This window comes from Galeopterus variegatus, unplaced genomic scaffold, assembly GCF_000696425.1.
Source record: "Galeopterus variegatus unplaced genomic scaffold, G_variegatus-3.0.2 Scaffold3012, whole genome shotgun sequence".
NCBI classification, from domain to species: domain Eukaryota; kingdom Metazoa; phylum Chordata; class Mammalia; order Dermoptera; family Cynocephalidae; genus Galeopterus; species Galeopterus variegatus.
This window is the reverse complement of record NW_007729123.1, coordinates 158,336-177,083: the sequence shown is the minus strand read 5'-3', so window position 1 is coordinate 177,083 and position 18,748 is coordinate 158,336.

Genomic DNA, 18,748 nt, shown 5'->3' with positions numbered 1-18,748 from the left:
TCAACTGCCTCCCTGCATGTTGGGGCTGTGAAGCCAGGACTGAATTTAACTTTCTGACAACCGTGGGTGAGCCGCATCTGGGCCTGTTTACCTCTGCAGGTGGGAAGATCCCAGTTGGGGTCTTGCTTTGCCCTCCCACATGCAGCTGACCTGTGTGGACTTCTCCGTGGGTTTGGATTGGTCCTTCTGTCTATAAACGCTCTTTCAGATTCAAAATCCCACTCACCTTTATAAAGCCACTTAGAATTCATGACACCTGTCCATTCCCAAATAAGATTATTCCTTCTGTGTCATACCACCCTGCTATTCAGTTCCTCGTTTAACAGCAGCGACCTTGTCAGATGCTGGTCTAAGAGGTGGGGCAGTGAACCCAAGGAGGTTTACTCCTAGAGGAGGAAAACTGATGTTTTAAATCTGAAAGTGTCTGGTGATGCAGTTATAGTGTCCAAATCTGGAAGGAAAGAAGAGAGTTCTGACATAGGCAGAAGTGATTAGGAGAGGCCTCGTGGAGAAGGTGACATAGTTTCTCCACGGTGGGGGTAGGATCACGCTGCTTGTGCCTTCCTGTGTTCTTATTAAGATTCCTTCCATGCTTCTGTGTAAGAGAATGTTCTTTGAGGGCACGGGTTTTTAATCCGTCTTTGTATTGCTTAACACAAGGCCTTCAAGGATCAAGGTACTTAATGGAGTGGTGAATGAGGAAACAAACTAATTTGAGCTGAAGTGTTTTGGGGTGGATGATGTCTTGGTAAAAATGTATTCTGTGTCCCAGAGGAACCTAGTGGGCAGCTTTGCCTTGGCACCCCAAAGGCGCTCAGTGAATGCCACTTGATTTGTAATGAGGTTGGTGGCAGACCCACTGGGGAAATTCAAGGCAGCTGCACTTCAGAAGAATCATCACCTACTAGAACAGCCTCCCTGTGGCAGCCCGCAGGCTTGTTTCTTCTGCCGTCCACCCATACCGGCTGCCCACGCCCTACAGAACACGTCTCCCATGCTGAACAGGATGGCCTGCAGCAGAGGTGGTGTGGACAGACCACTGAGTCAATTACCTTGGTTATATGCAGACTCATAGGTCTCACCTCAGACCTACGGAATCAGTCTTGGGGTAAAACCAGGGAACCTGCAACTTTAACAAGATCACCTTGATTCTCAGACACTTGAGATTTGGATGGGATGGACTCCTGACATAAAGTTTAAACCAGTGATTTTCAGCACTGGGTGTGCATTATAATCACTTGGGGTCTTAAAAAATATCAGTGCCTGGACCCGAATTCTGGAAGAGGCAGCCCTGCTTAGTTTGAACTGGATGTGTTTTCTGACATAATTAGTAAGAGTTACATTTCATTGCATGTAAACAACCTGCTCATGTGCAGTGGCTAAGCCTGGTTGCCAAGAGCAGACCTGGGAGAATGTTTCTCCACCTGCCAGGCAGTGCCGAGGCCTCCGATCCAACCTGAGGACTGGCTCCTTGCCAAGCAGAAACTAGATGGGTATTAATGCCATCTGTCTGGAGAGCTGACCGGCTGTTTTTGTGTTACTTAGGATCAGTGGCCAGTGTTGGTCTGGAGATCCTGATAATGGTTTGAGTGCTTAGCAAGACAGTGCCAGCCCCTCATCAGTGTGTGGCTGAAGCTTTGAGGCAGTGGGATTGCGTGGCTAGGCCTTTTCAGACAAGACAATCCCTTATTGTAGAGGGAGCTACCCTCCGGGTGTCTGGGCACTAGAAAAAGAGAACACATCAGTGGTGTTTCTCTGTCATTCCCAGGAGGGGACATTGCACAGCAGGATGTTTTCTTATGATGAGAATGGCTGGACCCAGTGCTATATGTAAGGTTAGTAACCACACTCACCTTAGGTTTGGCTCTAAAGGTTACAGTGGCTCCAGCAAGATGGCAGATTGAGGTAACCTGGAAGCCCTCCTGCTTTAAACATGTACCAGTGATAAATAACATAACAAAAAGTTAAGTGTGTGATGACTTCCTGAGAAAGGGAAATCCCCAGATGCTGGGAACAAAGGAAGTGACTCTGGAAGCCTGTGCTTATAGCAGCCCTGGGAGTGGTTAGTGGTCCCTTAGCGAAATTGAAGGGCTGGGGGCTGACACCCACTGGGATTCAAAGGATGGACTAACTTGCACCAGGGGAGGGGTTGGGACCAAAACCTCTGCATAAAGCCAGGAACCCTAGTGAAATGGGAGCTACACAGTAATGCCCCTGGCACAGGAGAGGATAAAGGTTTCAATCCTTCTGGACTCTTAAAATCCTAGGTCTGTACCTCTCAGAGGTTTGTGGTCTAGAAACTCCTGGAAGGTAGTTTAAAAATTGGCCAGTACATAACCCCAACCCGGCTGATTCCCCAGATGGGGAGCACAATCCTAAATTACAAAACACAAAGAAGTCAACCATGTGAATGCAGGAACAACACGTATAAAGTCCTGAGAACTTCAGATAAGTGATCAAAGGAAAAAGTGAACCAAGACTGAAAGAACAGTACTGTGAAGAAATAACAGGCAGATTTTAGGAAGAACCAGGTAGAATGTCTAGGAGTACAACATAGCTATTGGAGTTAAGGCTCTTAGTAAGAGCTATTTAAGTATGATTAGACACAGCTCAGGAGTGAGTTAGTGAACTGAAAGGGTGTATGTGAAGGGATTATCCAAAAGTAGATGGGAGATACAAAGGATATGTGAGATGAGGTGGGAGCGCACATTTCTAAGAAGTGTTTTAAGAATGTAGAGAATGGGTAGGCAGTGTTTGAAGAAGTAATGACATGATTTACCAGAATTGATATCCTTAGAATCAAGCCCAGAGGAATCCCAAGCCAGATAAATGAGAAGTTCCCACCTAGACTAAAACTGCAGAACATACGGATGTGATGACTAGAGACTTCACAGGAATGTTTCCTGCAGAGGAACAACTAAAGAGTGATCTGATGGGACTATAACAGAACATGAGTGCTCTACAGTTTGTTGGGTATTACTTTATAATCCTGCCTCCCTAGGGACTCGTGGAGTCCTGGGCTCAGTGACCAAAGGGGGCAATAGCTTTGGTTCTGGCCATATTCTCTTTAGTCACTGTTTTTGTTACTTTTGTAGTAACAAAAACAGTTCTTTTTGCCGTCCCTGGGTCAGCTTTTATACCAATTGCAGAGAATCTGCCCTGTCTATGTGCAGTTACTTGAAAGCACTAGCCTTGAGTCCAGCCTTTACGGGCTGTCTGGGCAATCACAGTTCACATTCCTGCTGGACATGAGAAGATGCCCCAGCCTCCCATGTCCAGGCAGGAGCACCAGGGTGTAACCCAGTGGCTGTTCACAATTAACACAGTTTGGCCACGCTTAACCTGGGGACCAACAGTTTGGCCACACTTAATCTGGGGACCAACAAGGGGTGGGGGGACTGAGGCCTGATGATACTAAGTGGAAAGACCTGAGACTGGTTTGCAGCACATGCTGTAGTGGACACTAGCCCTCCTAGTCTGGGGTGGGCTTAAGCTTTCCTGGGTGTGAGTAGACTTGTGAGTTTAAATGACAAGGGGCATTGGCCAATTAGCTCAGTTGGTTACAACGTGGTGTGGATAACACCAAGGTCAAAGGTTTGGCTTTTGGGGCCGGCCCGTGGCTCACTCGGGAGAGTGTGGTGCTGATAACACCAAGGCCCCGGGTTCGGATCCTATATAGGGATGGCCGGTTCGCTCACTGGCTGAGCGTGGTGCTGACAACACCAAGTCAAGGGTTAAGATCCCCTTACCGGTCATCTTTAAAAAAAAGGTTGGCTTTTGGTACTGACTAGTTGCCAGAAAAAAAAAAAAAAGATAAGGGACCACGGCAGGGCCCAGGCTTCCTGTGACCTAGAAAAGACCTCTTGCTCTACACAGCTCTGAATAAGGTGATTTAGGTGGAGACTGGGAGGTGTGCAGTTGTCCTTGGCTTTGGCAAGATGGAATCTGCTTCAGGAGTGGGTGTGGCCTTGCAAAGGCTCTCTCTCCCCCAGAGACTGCTGACTGACCCCTGTTGCCCTCTATTGGAAATGCCACAGCCACAGCCACTGGGATCCCAGGTTCCATGCAACAAGGACCCTGGCTCCTTGCATTTACTTTGAAGGTGGGCCATTTTTTCCCCCAGGCTTGGAGTTGGTGGGACACAGAGTCTGGGGCAGGCCTGTCTGAGAGTGGAGCCCATGCAGAGGAAAGGAGAGCTAATGTACAGAGTAACTGGGTCCTCATGACACTGTTCGTTTTCTGAATTCAGCCATGCTGAAGTCCACAGCACAGGCTTTCACTTAAGCCAATAAACTCGTAATAGAATAAGGGTGCTTTTTCTGCCACACGCAAGAGTTCCACCTGGATAGGATTCACAGACCCGAACTGCACAACCACCCTGGGGCAGAGGTGATTATCACACCTTTGGTGTGGTCAGAAGGCCCAGGGAGGCCACGTGCCTCCCTGAGGACCACATGATAAGTAGTGTCTGAGTTCATCATGGCCACACTCTTGTCCCTTTACTACATACATCCCTGGGTGAGAAAAGGACACGCTAGGCCTCATGCTGGTCCTCCCGAGGAACCTCTGCTTCTAGAACCCCTAGGCTGGTCAGTAAGCCGTGTGGAAAGGTTTGTGTTGTCCCTCCCCTTGTCCTGCCCTCCCTCCCCAGTAGGGGGCTGAACTCTGCTTTTCCCATGTCACCATGGCCATGGGGAGTCCTGCCCAGACAGGGCCAAGGGCTCCTCCAGTGTATGTACATCACCTGCCCGGGCTTCTGAATCAGGATCCTCTGGTTTGCTTCTTTCGGGACTCCCCAAGTATGGGCTGCAGGCCTGTGATAGGCCAGGCACCGCACTAGGAAGGCTGTTTGTGACCATGAAGGAGGGTTGAGAGGCAGGAACTCAAGTACCTAAATGGAATCCCAGGCTTAGAGACGGGCTGAGCGGAAAGATGTGGCTCACCTTGTAGGTGAAGAACTGGGAGATTCCAGCTGATTCTAGAAAGCCCTGGGGCAGTATCCTCCCTGAACCCTTCCTCCTCCAGGGGGCCTTCAGGATCAAGCTGAGAAGAGATTTGCTTTGGAAGGCAGGGAACAGGCCCCAGGGCTAGGCTGGCCTCTCTTTACACTAATTGGATTACCACCAGGAGCCCATGGTAGTGCCCCAGCAGCTGCAGCTAACCCTGGCTTTAGAAACTACGCTCCCTTTTGAAAAAAATCACAGCATCTTTGGAGCCAGTCTCCAAAGTACTGAGGAGACTGTCTTTTATGAGGAGGTTTGCCTTGGGGACATCACATCACCTCTTCCAGCCTCAGTTAACAGCATGAACTAGCACTAGGAATTCAGGCCAAACAGCTTGTGAGGATTCCACAGGAGCAGTGCCTGGTGTATTTTTAAAATAGCTTTAGTGAGGTAAAATCCACATGCCATCTAATTTACCCTTTTCAAGAGTACACCTCAATGGTTTTAGTATTCTCACAGATACGTGCAGCCATCACCACAACTGAACATACTCCTCACTCCAGGAATTGACCCTGTACCCACCAGTCCCTCTCCATTCCCCACCTACCCCCAGCCCTAGGCAGCCACTGAAACACTTTCTGTCTCTGCTGGTTTTATTTGGCACATTTTTTTTCCTTTTTGTCTTTTTTACTGACCGGTAACGGGATCGCAACCCTCGGTGTTGCGCCTGCACCGCACTCAGCCAGTGAGCGGGAACCGGTCTCCACATGGGATCCGAACCCTCGGTGGGAGCGCCGCCGTGCTCCCAAGCAGCGCACTCTCCAGTGCGCCACCGGGCCGGCCCTATTTGGCACATTTTTGAGATAATCTGTAAGTGGAAGTTATTATTGATAAAGGCACTGGATTTTCTTTTTTTGTTTTGGCAGCTGGCTGGTATAAGGATCTACCCCTAGACCTTGGTGTTATCGGCACCTCGGTCTAACCAACAGAGCTCACTGGCCTGGATTTTGTTTCTAAGAGATCGCTTAGAATGTTTGAGGCCTCTAAGAGGTGGTTGCTTCTGTCCAAAAGAGTTAGCCAGTGGGGGCTAATTCTGATTCCCTTTAGTTCAGAGACCTCTGGCTTTGAGCTTGACAGACTCAGCCTAGTCCAGCTCTGCTGTTTGTCAGCTGTGTGCTCTGGGACCCAGGTTAAGTCTGCTGTTGGCAGAGCCAAGACACTCCATCCACACATCCCACCGTGTACTGCCTGGGGCTTCAGAGAGTTGGTGTTACCCAACCACACTCAGTGACAAGCGTCTTTGGCTGTGCTAGGTTGACATCTTTCTGACCTATTAGCATGGCCTCCCCAGGGGGGCTGCCAGCCCCTCGTGGCAGGGCACATCCTCTTTGGCATCTATGGTCACTGCCTGCAGAGGCCTATGTGGCAGGTAGACAGTAATGTTTGTGATTGTGATCGGATCGAGGTGGTTGGTGCCCGGTCTCCAAGGTCAAACGGAGGAGGGTGTGATTAGCTGTGGGAGGGAGGAGTAAGGTGATCTGGCTGGGAAGGAAGGGGCAGGTGGGCATGGTGGTGCTGTTCCAGGTGTGAGAAACTGAGCACGAGCAAGGTGGCCACAGCACTGGGGAGAAAGGGTGAGGGTCTGGGGCCGGGAGACGGTTGGCTCCACACGTATTTAGCAAGAGCCCTGCTATGTATCCGCACTGCTGCAGATGCTGGGAGACCACGCAGCACAAAGCCTGTGAAGCCCAGGCCCTCATGCAGATGGTGGGGGAGACTGAACCACCATCCTGATGTGCTGTAAGTTGGGGAGTGATGGTGCCATGAAGACAGCGAAAGCGGGGAGAGGAGACAGCGAAGGCCATGTGCTCCAAGGAGAGGAACTAGGGCAAGTAGGACAGACCCTGTGGCTAGTGGAGGAGACTGTCGCACGCAGCAGGCAGGGTGGTGCAAAAGCTCTGTGTCGGGGGCGTCTTTGTGTTGTCAGGGCAGTGTGAGGCATGAGAGACGGGGTCCCATCCCACGGGGGGGTGTGTGTGTGGCAGGGCTTGTAAGGCCTGTGGGCCCAGGTAAAGGGTTTGGATTTTGTTCTGAGTGGGAGGAGAAGCATGGTAGGTTTGGGTCGGCCTCCTCGCATTTTAACAGGAGCATTCTTATTTCTGTGTGTCAGGCATCGGACGGGATGTCTGGTGGGAGCAGGAGACTTGCTCAGAGGCTGTTGCATCTGTCCAGGTAAGAGGCGATGGTGACTTGCGGCCATGTGCTCCAAGGAGAGGAACTAGGGCAAGTAGGACAGACCCTGTGGCTAGTGGAGGAGACTGTCGCACGCAACAGGCAGGGTGGTGCAAAAGCTCTGTGTCAGGGGCGTCTTTGTGTTGTCAGGGCAGTGTGAGGCGTGAGAGACGGGGTCCCATCCCACGGGGGGGTGTGTGTGTGGCAGGTCTTGTAAGGCCTGTGGGCCCAGGTAAAGGGTTTGGATTTTGTTCTGAGTGGGAGGAGAAGCATGGTAGGTTTGGGTCGGCCTCCTCGCATTTTAACAGGAGCATTCTTATTTCTGTGTGTCAGGCATCGGACGGGATGTCTGGTGGGAGCAGGAGACTTGCTCAGAGGCTGTTGCATCTGTCCAGGTAAGAGGCGATGGTGACTTGCATGGGGCAGTAGTGGAGGTGTCACGCGGGACCAGGTTCTCTGTGGATGTTAGGAACAGAGCTGGCCGGTCTGGCTCAGGGCTTGCATGTGGGCATGAGAGGGGAGCCAAGGCGGCTGCCAGCATTTGTCCTGCGCACCTAGAAGGATGAGCTCCAGCAACTGAGACGAGCAAGCCGCCAGTGATGTCAGGATGTCTTTCTGTTCTGCGCAGATTACGTTTGAGATGCCTGCTCGACATCCAGGCCACGCTGGATAGGCAGGTGGGAATGTGGGACTGGAGTTCAGGGAGGAGTTCTAAGCCAGAGTCATCAACGTAGAGCTTTGGTAAGTGCATGGCGATTGAAATCATGAATGGGGTGAGATCCCAGGGAGTGATGGACACAGGAGAGGAGCAGGCGGAGGACTGTGCCTGAGATTGGAAAAAGAGGAGCTTCCAGCAGAAGAGAAGGGCTGGGGAGGCTGCATGAAGCAGGTGGTTTGGGGGGGGGGCGTGTGTGGTTGGGGGCAGGTGCCCTGCAGGGTTATGAGGCTGGGGAAGGGCAGAGTCAGCGGGAGGCAGTGAACAGGTGCAGGCGTGTACCCCACTGACCTCAGCTTTTCTGTCTGCTCCTGCTGTTTTTGGGTGACCCCCCCAGACTACTCCTGGAGAGCAGTGGTGACCCTGTTCCCCCATAAGGGCATCTCTGCTCCCGCCTGGTGCTAGGCTCCATCCCTCCAGGCCCCTGGGCCCCTGCTATTTGGGGTGTGGCCTGAAGGGGACACCAGTGGCCTAGTGGCCAGGGAGGGCCACTGTGTTTGGGTGGTGGTGTGGTCCTAAAGGTCCCTCTGCTGAGGGCTTGTCAGTGGAGTCCCTAAGAGCAGGAGGTATATGGATGTCCCAAAGGGTAGTGGATCCAGACCAGAAGCTTCAACACCACCAGCTATTTGCTAGAAATGCCAGTTCTCAGGCCCCACCCTGCCAGCCTGGCTCACTGAGGCTTCTTTCAAGAGCAGAGGCGAATGTTAGGGGAACCTGTGCAGGAGCCCGCCATGCCCCAGCCCTCCAGGCCCTCCAGGTTTAGGTCTGGGAGTCCGCATTCTTGGGAAGCAACTCAATTTGGGCCTGAGGGTTTTTCTCTGGGAAGGAAGGGTTGGGGAAAGGACGGAAAGAGAGGGGCACAGTAGGGCAGGGTCCACACCCCGTCAGCCCGACACTGCCAGAATATCAGGCAGGACTGAGGGCACAGGCACAGGGCTTGTCCTCTGGTCCCTGGAGGTTTTTTTCTTATCCTTCCGGCGTGGTGTCTTTGGCAGGTGACATCCTTTCCTTTGAGTCAGCCCACCTCTCTCCTCTGCCCAGCCAGACCTCGTGAAGGAGGCATCTGCACCCACCACTGCCACCTCGTGTTCCCTTCACACCTCAGTTCTCAGTGGCTTTGTAGCTTCCTCCCCCACCTCACCACTAACAGTGTCACTGAGACATCAGAACTTACATTTACATAGTGCTTACTGTGGCCAAGCACTGTTCTATACACATGTCGTGTGCTGGCTCCTTTGCTTCTCACTATACGCTGTTATAGGGGAGGGAACTGAGGCACAGAGAGGTTAAGTGACTTGCTCAATGTCACACAGCCAGCAAGGAGAGGAACGGGTTCTGGAGCCGGCAGCCTGGTTCCACAGTCTGCGCTCTGAGCTTTCACGTCATCTGCCCCCATGTGGCCGATGGCCGTGCTGCAGCTCTCACTGCACCCAGCCAGCTCTGGCGGCTCCTTGGCCTCCTTTGCTCTTTGCCAGCCCCTCCCTCCCTTCTCTCTGCTCCAGCAGGGTTTTTCCTAGAGCCTCTTTTTTTTTTTTTTTTTTTTTTTTAAAAAAAGATGACCGGTAGGGCCGGCCCGGTGGCGCACCGCTACAGTGCGCCGCTTGGGAGCGCGGCGGCGCTCCCAACGAGGGTTCGGATCCCACATACAGACCGGTTCCCACTCACTGGCTGAGCGAGCTGCGGGCGCAGCACCGAGGGTTGTGATCCCGTTGCTGGTCCCGGTCCGGTACGGGCACGACACTGAGGGTTGCGATCCGTTGCCGGACACGAAAAAAGACAAAAAGGAAAAAAAAAAAAAAAGATGACCGGTAAGGGGATCATAACCCTTGGCTTGGTGTTGTCAGCACCACGCTCTCCCGAGTGAGCGAACCGGCCATCCCTGTCTAGGATCCGAACCCGGGGCCTTGGTGTTCTCAGCACCACACACTCCCGAGTGAGCCACAGGCCGGCCCTTCCCTAGAGCCTCTTTACCTGGTGGGGAATGTCTGCTCTCCTCAGTGCGGGCTTTGAGTTCCAGACGGAACATTCAGCTAGACATCTCCACTTGGGTGTCCCACAGGCACGGCCCCAAACTGCACCACAAATCTGCCCGTCTTTCCCCAACATTCCTCCCTCTGCTGTTTCCTAGCTCAGGGATGCCACCGGGTGCCCCACACCCTGGATGCCAGCTCAGAAGCCCTGGCCCTCCAGCCCCTGCTATTCCGCGAGTGGCCGGGAGGGGGAGCCCTCCACCTTCCTGTGTCCCGCACTCCGCACCCCACACCTGAGGCAGCGCTGTCCTGCAATCCTCCCCCAACACTGCTATTGAATGAGGCCACATCCTGCCTGGTGAGGGCCCCACCCATGGCCAGGCTCCCTTGTCCTACTTTTGCCTCCTCCAATCCACTGCACACAGAGCATCCAGAATGACCTCTCAGCACATTCAGTGATGTTTCTGTGTTGCACGAAGCCTCTTGGCATCCCCTTTGTCCTCAAGGTGAACCCCCCTATCATGTCTCATTCAGCCCTGCCTGAAGCCGGGCGCCTTGCGGCTTCGCCTTGCCAACCCTGCCTGGATCTCCGTGAACTTGGGCTTTTCAAACACTGTGTCCTCCTGCTCTTGCTTTGCATGAGCTGTTCCCTTTGCCTGGACCTTGCCCCTGTCTAACTGCTCCCGATCTTTCAGGTCTCAACCTAGAGATCATTTTCCCTAGGGACTTTCCCAGGACCCAGCAAGGCCGGATTAGGGCCCCCTGTGCCCCCATGGCCTGCAGCAATACCTGCTCTGAGCATTTATCATACAGAACCACACGTGTCTGTTCACTTCTGACGCTCTGAAGACAGGGATGGGGGCTGCTGCCACTGCCCCCCAAGCTCAGCCAGCACCTGGCCCGAGCATGGCATTCTGGGTTCTCTCAGTAAATGTGCATTGAGTGAGTGAGCAAGTGAGTGATCCACCTGGCAAAGTTGCTGTGTCTGGTGCAGTAACGTGAGTGTCACGCTAATGAGGACTAATTGAGATCACAACTGGGAAGCCCCTGGCCCCTGGAGTGGGTGGTCAGTAAATGGGGCTCACTTCCTCTCCCCACTTCCTTCTCTTTTCTCCCTCTCTCCCCTCTTTCCTCCTGGCCACCCTGCGCATGGCTGAGTGGCTGCAGACACTGAGTTCATGCCCCCCTGCCGTACTGTTCCTTCACAGGGCTTGCTGGGGACTCTGCTGTAAGCCGGAGAGGGGCTGGAAGTGGGAGCTTCAGACCTTTGGGACCTGGAAACTGAACTGAAGGCTGAATCTTCAGGGACACCGGCTCTTTCTTCCATAAGTGTACTCTGTTCTGAGGATTCCAAGAAGAAGGAGGTGGCAGCCAGCAGCCACCGCACCTCCTAGGGCTCTTCTAAGGTCAGAGACGAGGTCTCAGCTCTACTTACTAATGCACAATTTATTTCTTTTTTAGTTTTTTTTGGAACCTGTGCTTGTGCAGATGTTCATATGATGTGGGGAAATGAGTTGGCAGAGTACCATTTGGCATCCCTGTGGTTCTAAAGATTTCTGAGGCCTTGGGGCTTTCACTCCAGCTGCAGACAGCTGCTGTCTTTTCATGGCATTCAGCTTTGGAGCTCAGCAGCTTCCCAGCCCCAAACACGTGTGTGACCTTAAGATTCTGGCCTTTCAGTGATCCCCTACAACCTGTTCCAGTGTAGGTGGAATTCCTATTTTTCATAGCCAAGTTGTTGAGATATTGTAGGGTTTCTACTTCCTTTTGAACGGAAGGCTTCCAGAAATATTTATGTCTTTGCTTCTGTAGCATTCAGGAGGTCATCTTTGTCCAGGGAGGGTCAGCAGGTGGGAGAGGCCCTAGTGTCAGCATGCACTTGCTCTCGGTGAATGGTGAACGAGTGAGCACTGAGGGGCTCAGCCAGCCTGGGCGGGGCAGAAGTGGAAGTCTCTGCTCTCCAGTGGCGGCAGAGGCAGGGAGGCGGCATGAAAACCAGTGTCAGCATGCACTTGCTCTCGGTGAATGGTGAACGAGTGAGCACTGAGGGGCAGAAGTGGAAGTCTCTGCTCTCCAGTGGCGGCAGAGGCAGGGAGGCGGCATGAAAACAAATAATGATCACAAGGCTGGGAGGTGGGGGTAGTCAATGGCATGAGCGCAGGACTGGGAGTCCTCAGGGCTGCTGGAGAATCAGGGAAGACGCCAAAGAGGAGGTGTTCATTCCCTTGAAGCGTGAAGGAGATAGGTAGGAGTCTGTGCGAGAGTAAAGACTGGGGGTGGGGGGTAGGGGGCTCCTGTACTTCAGACAGGTGTGTAAGAGTCTGGCATAGTTTGCAAAAGCCAGTGGCTCAGTGTGGTTGGAGTCAGCCATGGGCCAGGTAGGTGGGAGTGGACAGGGGCCAGGTCTTGAGGGGCTTTCAGTGCCATGCTGAAGGTGTCTGAACTATTTCAAAACCCTCCTGAGTTTTAACTGGGGAATAACATGATCAGGTTTGCATTTCAGAAGGGTTGGAGGGTGGGGGGTTAGAGCTGCTTTCTCAAATTCATTTTACAGAGAGACCTGGTATGCACACTCCCAACCCCAGTGTCATGAAGCACAGTTATCCTTACCATGTGCACCGCATCATGGTGTATTCTATTGTTATGTTTCATTTGTTTTTTTAAAATGCTGTTTGCAACCCTCTACATTGATTTTCTGTCTCCCTGAATATTTTTGATCTGCAGTTTGAACAGCGCTGGATTGGAGAGAGGGAGACCAAGGCAGGAGCCCAGGCGGGACACATTTGGATGGGAAATGACAAGGGAACCAGAAGCAGGTCTGGGGCAGACACCAAGGCTGCAGAGCTTAGGCTCCAGGGCTGGGTGTGGCACAATCTTGGGCGCAGCACATCCTCCTCAAGGGACTTGGGGCAGCTCCTAAAGTAGCAAGAGGAGGCGCTGACATTGTGAGTCGTGTTGAGGATCCAGAACCTGTGATTTCATAACTCAGACACACTGCACGGTGTCTGAAAGCCATTTCATTAAATGTCGCATGGAATCAAAATAGAAATTCCATCTCTGGGACAAAGCCCATTGAGCCAGGAGCCAGGCATTCTGAATTGGAATCAGAACAGTCTTACGGAAACTGGGATTGTGGGTCCAGGGCTGTCGCGTCTGCAGGGCCAGCCTCCCCCTCTCCCTCTTGCTCAGTTGTGAGCTCCCCAGATGTGCCAGGTGCGCTGGAGCCCAGCCCTCCTGCAGTGAACCGGAGGCAGCTGAGGGGAAAATGGTGACAGCCTCCTTTATCACGTGCCTCCTAGGTACCCTGTGCTGAGCTAAAGAGTCTCCATTTATGATCACTGAAACCACTGGGGGAGGAATTTCAGCAAATCAAGAGACAAACAGAAAAACTTCAGCAGAAGAGCTGACAGCAAGCAGTGAATCTACCTGTATGGCCAACATGAGGATTAAAATCATAATAAATATTGTAAACCCTGAATTAATAAGTGACACAGTAAACAAAAATTGGGAGGAAAAGAAGGAAAGAAGGGGAGAGTTGTTAAGTATGCTGATTCCTTTATCTTTCTTCTGGGGGGGATAAGAAAAAGATTGCCTGGAGGTCTAGGTAGTTTCATCAGGAGGGGCTCAGTGGAGACATATTTCCTGCGTCCTTGCACGTTCCCAGTGGTTTCTAATCTTTGTGTTCTATCAACAGCTTGTCAGGATGTAAATTCTTGGGTCACACTTTCCTTCCTTAAGGACTTCGTGGGTGTCACTCTTCTGTCTGTAGAGTTAAATGCCATTGTGGAAAAGACCGAGTCTAACTTGTATTTTTTTTGCCCTTCTAAAATGACTTGATCTTTTTGCTTAGCTGACCAAAGGATTCTCTCTTTGCCTTTTTTCCCTCTTCCTTGTATTTTTTAAATCTAGTTACTTTCATAGACATTATCTTGGTATTGTCAGATTTTTGTCATTTTCCCCAGAACATGGTGTGCCCTTTTAGTCTGTAGACCCGAGCCTTCTTTTATTTCAGAAAATTTTCTTGACTTATATCTTTAAATATTTATGTTCCATTATTTCAGTTTTCTATTCTGGGATGTATGTTGGATCCTTTGTAAGTCTTCCAAAACTGTCATTTTCTCTGTGATCCTTTACACTGTTCATTTCCCTTCCTCTTGCTCACTTTTCTCATTCCCTTCCGTGTCCTTGGTTGTGTTTTCAGCAACGTTGATTCTGCTCTGTGTGCTTTCCATCTTGCTGTTACTTTGAAGATTTTATTTTTTCCCCTCTTTTCCTCTGTTCTGTCAGCTCAAGTTTTATTGTCTGCATTTCTCCCTGAGCTCTAATATCTCTGCTTTGTGCTCCTGCTTTGAGGAGATGATTGCTTTATTAATTTTTTTTGTGACTGGGGTTTCTTTAATTGACAAATCTGTGTTCTCCAGTGGGGTGGACTCTTGTCAAAATGGTTGGCTAAATTACAGAGAGATAAGTAAGCTAAGTGTTTCGCACATTTGAGTGTTATGTGTTAAATTTCAACCTGGCTACATGAGACTTCCTGCTCTGGGTTTTCTTCTCTCTGGGTCTTTTTGCTGTGGACAGAGGTACCTGGTCGATCCATCCATACAGCCGGTCAGCTACGAGGCAGCCCCGATGAGTGGAGAGGATATGGGTCTGGAATCAGACCAAGTGGCTGTGCCCTCAGTTCTGGCCCTCCCTGCCAGGCCTTGGTTCCCTGCCTGTAAAATGAGGGGTGGGGTGGGGTGGAGTATCTGCTCTCTCCTCCCACGTCACTTTAGGGTCCTGGGGCTCTCCTCCAGCCCTCTGAGTCCTTCCCCTCTTCTATTCCAGGCCAGAATGCTTTCTTTCTGCCTTAATGCCTTTGAGCCATGAGCCCTTGGGCCTGGCATGGGGAATGCCTGCTCCACCCTCTCCAGCACGTGAGATTTCCTCCAGGGCGCTGGCAAAGAGTTCCCCCAGAGCCAGAGTCCCCTCACTGGGGGAGCAATGTTGAGCCAGGGTTACCTGACCCCCATTGGGCTCCCAGGTAACCCATCATTATGCCATCAAATTCTCCCAATAGCATTGGCTCCTCCTTGAGGATAAGGAGGGTAAAGCTTGTTCAACGTCTCCAAAGTCACACAGATAATCTTCCAAGCCAGGTTATCTGACTCCAAAGCCCAAAACCCCACACCGCTGTCCCAAGGACTTGGTTCCTCTGGCCTGAGTACTGAAGTTTACAGGGAGAACCTTGAAGGCATCCCAGGGAGTCCCTTTAGACCTTGGAACTGTAACTCCTATCAGAGCTAAATTTTAAATCATCCGGTAATGAATCAGAGATGTGCACAGTCTTCTCAAAAAGGCCACAGCTCCCAGGCCTGTAGGGCCTATCAGGGAGCTGACCGAAAGCTCTAAGCAAAGGAAGAGGCAGGGTTGGGCAGTGGTCTGCATGTGGGGTCCGGCTGTTGTTACTCTGGGGTGAGGCACATCTGCGTCATCTGGGGAGCTGTGGGACAGCACACCAGGGGCTCTTGGCCTCCTGGGGAAATGCTCACCTGCAGGAAGAGAGAACTGGGTTGCATGTCATTCACTTGTTCATTCACTACTTATTGAGCTTTGACTATGTGAGGGACTGCTATAGATGCTGGAATGCACTGGTAAACAAAATGTTGAGGGAAGGAGCTTCCAAGCTCACCTGTCCTTGGACTTTCCCAAATGCCTTGAGGCGAGAGGCTGCAGTGGGAGAAGAAAAAAGGGAATGGGCAGCGTCCCCTGGCAGCAGGGACAGGAGCTGGAGCCTGAGTTCAGCAGTGTGGAGGGTCAGAGCAGCCCATGTCATTGCAGAGAGCAGGAAGGAGACCTGCTGGGGCAGGTGAGAGCACTGTGGCTGGTGCCTGGGGATGCCCAGGCCCACATGACCCTGTGCAGAAAGAGGCCTGGGGTGCCAGATGAAGGGAGGACTGCATCTCTGGGAGAAGGTAGTCTAGTGCTTGTCACAGCTCAGTTGCTCATTGTCAATGAAAAAAATGACTTCTGTTTATGCATCAGCCATGTGAGCTTGGCTAATGTGAGTCTTCCCTGCAAGCTCACCTGTGTGCTGATTCTGGCATGGCAGTGAGGTCTCTGAGTTGGGTGAGCTGAGGGGTAAATGCTGCCTTGGAAGGCCAGTTGGAGGACAGCCAGTCGGCTTCAGCCATCAACAGCTCAGCAAGCAAAAGGTCATGTTCAGTTCAACTGCAAAGATTGTGAAGCCCAATGGTGAAAAGCCAGATGAGTTCAAGTCCCCCCAGGCTTTTCACCAGCCTTTGCAGCCAGGGTAGGGCTAGAGTGACAATGTGAGCTGGGGAGAGAGAAGGAAGAAGCCCTGCACTATCTGGGCTCTCCCTCCTGTGTGTCAATAAAAGTGCTGCTCGGGTCATTCCTCCCTTCACATCTGTGCTGCTTTCCCTTCACCTTTTTTCTTTTTTGTGTGTGTGGCTGGGGCTGGTACAGGAATTTGAACCCTGACCACGCTCTAACCAAGTGAGTTATCCGGCCAGCCCTTCTCCAGTTTTTGAGCACAGCCATGCTATGTGCAGGATCTTGACCTGAGCTCTGAATGGCACAGAGAGATAAGTCAGTCTGGTTCTTGTCCTTGAGGCCCTCAGGGTCTAGGGGGTGCTGTGGTGGGGCCAGAGATCTGGGCTACCTGTTTGGGAGGGTGGGTGAGAGTTGGTCTTACCTGTCTGTACCTGCTGTGCTTGATTTTTTTTTTTTTTTTTTGCTTCAAACGGGGGGTCGCTGCGGGCTAGGCTGTGGCAAGCTGGCCACAAGCTGGTGAAGGACCAGAGTTTTGGAATCACATTCCAAATTTTCACTCTCACACTTCATAGCTTTCCTTTTCTGGGCAAATTATTGAACCTCTCTGAGCCTTAGTTTTTTCATCTGTAAAACAGGTTCTGAGAACAGCATCTAAGCAGAGCGGGTAGCACCTGGGGATTGCTTAATTCATGATAATCCCTCCTTCTCCCCCAGCAGGCACCAGCTCCACCCCATCTGTTTTGCTTCCTTGATGGATAACCTGATGCAGAAACCTGTTCCAGGGAGCACAATGAGGGAGGCCTGGGAGAGGTCCAGGGCACCAAGGTCTTGGGTGCTGAGTGAAGCCAGGGAGACGAGAACTGGAACCTTCTGTTGTTTGCCTGCTCCATAACCCAGGTCAAATTACGGTGAATTTGATATTTGGTCTGTTCTGAAATGCAATTCTAGGTTACATTATTTCTGGAAGTTTTGACAGAATGCACAAGGAGCTAAATTAAATTAAAACAAAATTGCAATCACTGAGTTAATGACTGTGACAATACAAATAATTCAGAATCAAATTAATGCAATATTAAGTCTCATCATTATACTAATCACCTTTGCACAGCAATGCAAAAACAACACTTGTTTGGAGAGGAATGATTTGTTACGTGGAAGAACAGAGTTTTGCATAAGTCTCAGAATTTCCTTCTGGTGAAAAGGGAGAGGGAAGAGAGAAGATTTCTAAAGTGCCTACTGTGTGCCAGGATGCAGGGGTAACACAGACCCTGCCCTTGGCGCTCACATGGTGAGGATAGTCGTGGTTTTTTGTGGTGACTATAAAGTGAAGGGGCCTTAGGAGGGTGAGGGCTATCAGGAAGGCTTTCTGGAGGCGGTGACATTGAGCTGAGCCTGGGAGGATGAGTAGGATTGAGTAGGATTCAACAGGTCTTATCCCGCTTCCTCATCTCTCTTCTCTGCAGCTAGCTGCAATCTGGCTTTTGTCCCCTCTTCGCCCTGGAAATGCTCTTATCAAGTAACCTTCATGTTGCTATACACAAAGGTGGCTCGTAGTCCTTATCTTCCTTGATTCTGAGAAGCATGTGCTCCTGGAACTTCCACTGGCCTGTGGGGCCCACCCTTCCCTGTTTGTCGCCAGCATTACTGGCCTCCCCTTCCCTGTCCCCTTTGCTGGGTCCTTTCCCCTCCTGACGTGCTATGCCCCAGGGCTCAGTTCTCACCTCCTCTCTTCCCCATGTCGCTGGCTCCGGGGGATCCCACCAGGCCCACTGATGACTCTGATGATCATAGCTCAATCCCAGCCCTCCCAGCCTCCACACTCAAGTATCTCACCATCTACAAAGCGCCTGCACTGTGATGTCTAATAGACATTGTTTTAAAGGAGATATTGTAATACAGAAAAATGCACACATTATAAGAGCACAGCTGGATGCCTTTTCTCAAAGTGAATGCCTGTGAAGTCAGCCCCCAGATGAAGAAAGAGACCGTCACCAGCACCTAGGAAGCCCCTCCTGGCCCCTTCTGACCACACTAAGGTGCCACCATCCGACTTCCATCATGAGAGATGTGTCTCACCTGGCCTCGTGCTTTATATAAATGGAATCGTTGAAGATATATTCTTTTGTGTCTGACTTCTGTGGCTCAACGTTGTGTTTGTGAGACTCATCCATGTAGTTGTGTGTAGCTGTAGTTCATTCTTTGTTTTATTGCCATAGAGAGTATTCCATTGTATGAAAACACCACAATTTATTCATCCTGCTCATGGTTGACATTTGTGATGTTTCTATTTTTAGAATTATGAATAATCCTATTAGAGGGAGCAAATGGCTCAGTTTCCTTCTTCTCTGCAAACCAACCCTGCCCTACAGGACCTGAGCTTGTGGAGGGTGGAGGTAACATATCCAGAGTATATTTTAGGGTGGACTTTCAGTGCCTTACCCTGATAGAGTGCCTGATGTTGGAATCTCGAGCATTATAGCTGGCCTGTTTACTTTAAATAAATGAGTGCATAAATGAATGAACGAATGACAGGAGTGACAAGTAAATGAATACGTTTCTGAGAAGAGCTCACCTGTGTCAAATACTGGGCTAGTCATTTCCATAAATGTTGT